Raw genomic sequence first — 2,950 nt, forward strand, 5'->3', positions numbered from 1 at the left:
ATACCAAAAGGTTGAGGATCAACATAATGTCAAAAGGTTAAAAATTAAATTGACATATTTGAAAGATAATGGACCAAATTTTTACATGATGTAAAGGATATAAACCAAATACGTAATTTATCATTTATTTTTTTATTAAAATATACTTCCGTATCTAAAATTATTATTACAATTGAAGTCTCTTTACATTAATTTCAATACGAAAGTAAGAGACAACAAATTTTAAAACAAAACAAGACAATGAAGAAAAATTACATAGAACACAAGCACCAACTGCACAATCCTATTAAATTGGATAGATTAAGAAGAGTGCAATATTGGCACAATATGGAGACGATTTTTCCTAAACGCTGTCAGTGCATTAACTTCAATCATGTCCAACTCTTCTCCTTGTGCATTAATAGTAGGCAACCTCCAATCAAACCAGCACAAAAGGTTGGCAAGCAAATATTCCACTGCAGCAACAGCAAATGCCATTCCTGGGCACCCTTTTCTTCCACCTCCAAATGGAATGAATTCGAAATTTTGACCTTTCAAGTCATTTGGGTTGTCTATGAATCTCTCTGGGATAAATTCTTCTGGCCTATCCCATAGTTTAGGGTCCCTTTGGATTGCCCATACATTGACAAATACTCTTGTTTTTGCTGGAATATCATAACCTCCAAATTTTACACTTTCTGATGTTTCTCGAGGTGCAGAAAGAGGAAGTGGTGTATGTAGTCTTAGACTTTCTTTGATGATACATTTCATGCAATCCATTTGAGTAATATTGTCCACATCTATCTTCGACTTATTGCCCACCACTCTTCCTACCTCTTCTTGTGCCCTTTTCATAATACTTGGATTTTTAATGAGTTCTGCCATTACCCATTCCAAAGTTGTTGAAGTTGAATCGCCGCCTCCTATAATCATGTTCTGAAATTATGAAAAAAAGAAAGAGAAGTTTTGGTGCCACAAACTAATGAATAACTTTGTGCACTAGTTTGTGACACCAGAATTTTTCAAAAAGAAACTTTAGGTATGTTTTCAAAAGTAAGATATTATATCCATCTAATATAAATTTATTTTATGGTTTAGAAAAAAATTACCTGTTAATGATACATCGAGTGCTACATCATTTGAAATTTTAAATGACACAACACTGTATCAGTTTCAAGAAATAAAATAAATTGAGATCCTAAAGGTGTGTTTAAGGGAGAGAGAGAAATATACCAATAGGATTGCTTTGAGGTTCTCATGACGAAGCTCAAAGCCAAGCATGCCATCCTTTTGAAGTTGGAGGAAAATATCCACAAAATCTTTCTTATTAAGATGTTCATCATCATCACATTTCGCTGTCTTGTAGTGTTCTTCAAGCACCTCATCAAGATAAGCATCTATTTCTCTGCCAGTGGATTTTAGACTTGGTAAAAGTCCCGTAAGAATATCAATGCAACCCAGAGAAGGGAAAAAATCCCCCCAAAAAAATAATGCAATTAGCGCCATTACTTTTCTTGGTAGTTCCGAAGGCTTGCCCATACCATCCTGTTCTTCAAACTTTTTTCCAAAAATAACTCTAGAAACAATGTTGTTAGAGGTTTCAATCAATAATCCACTTAGATTAATAGAAACCCCTTTGAGGCACGAGTCACGTACCTTATTCATCAATATAGCAACTTCTTCTTCCTTTACATAATGGAGAGATTGCACTCTTTTGATGCTCAAAAGATCATGGACACACACTTTCCTTACTTTCCTCCAATATTCACCATAGGGTGAGAATGCCAAGTCTATGCATCCATAGAGTAAGAAATTGGTAGCTATGGTTTTTGGCCGGTTTGAGAAAACTTTGTCATGTGTTGTCATCATTTCTCTTGCCATATCTGCAGATGACACCACAAGGCTTGGTGCATGGCCGAAATATAAGAACATTAGAGGGCCATACTTCTTAGAGAGGGCATGAAGAGAACGGTGTGGGAGTGATCCAAGTTGGTGAAGGTTTCCAATGATAGGAAGCTTTGGTGGCGATGGAGGTAAATTGGGTTTCTCAATGTTTCTAATGCATTTGAAAACAAATAGAAGAGGGAGGTTCTATCAAAAAAAAAAAAAAAAAATAGAAGAGGGAGGAGAAGAGTGAAGGTCATTTTGTGTAGCTCTTGCCATGATTGTTGTAACAATGGTTGAAGAACAGCCATTTTCTCCTTGAGTGTAGTGTTTTTCTTTTTTCCATTTTTTTTTTTTTTGTTGATAGGTACCCTTTTAAGCGTTTAGCACAATGCTATAAACGCCAATCACAAGGTATATATCATAGTTTTTTGGGGTAAGCTATATACAACTGTAGTAAGGTTTTTGTTAAAAATAAATAGTACTTTAAGAATAAAAAGTAAATTGAACAGTTAATATAACATTTAAGAATACCATTTAAGAATACATGTCAACGTCCCAATTAATTGCATTATATAAACAAATGGATTCAATTTTGTATCATACTTAACCTATGCCAGTACAACAATGCTACAATTTCGTTTTGGTTTAAATACTAGTCATACCAGATCATTCCGCCGTACTGGAGCGAATACTGGATTTTGGCTAGTAAATGGATCAAAACAAAAGTCTCGATTTAGTTGAAAATTTTTGAGAAATGAGAGGATTATTTTCTAGATCTATGAGAAAGATAGACCTAGAAGAATAATGTTAATAAGAATGACTTTGGAAGCTTTTGTAAATCTTTGAAAAAGTTACCAGTTTGTTGTCGTTGTAGATTAACCAAGCTGCTGCTGCAACTCAGTTCTGTGCTTCCCACCCGTGTCTGATGTCTTTTTTTTTTTTTTTTTTCGCCACTTGCTTTTCTCCTTCATTTCCTTTAATACTTATATCCGTTGTGAATCTCCATGCAAACTTTGGAATCTGTGAGATGGGGAAGTGATAAAGGCAAAAGTTTTTTTTTTTCGAGAATCAGATAAAGGCAAAT

General features: G+C 34.5%; 1 pseudogene; it reads right to left on the minus strand.

Annotated features, from left to right (window-relative positions):
- Positions 1 to 258: 258 nt before the first annotated feature.
- LOC126701988 (cytochrome P450 71A1-like) lies at positions 259 to 2,201 on the minus strand (annotated as a pseudogene).
- Between the last annotated feature and the right edge of the window lie 749 nt (positions 2,202 to 2,950).

Source organism: Quercus robur, chromosome 10 (genome assembly GCF_932294415.1).
Source record: "Quercus robur chromosome 10, dhQueRobu3.1, whole genome shotgun sequence".
In the NCBI taxonomy this organism is placed as follows: Eukaryota; Viridiplantae; Streptophyta; class Magnoliopsida; order Fagales; family Fagaceae; genus Quercus; species Quercus robur.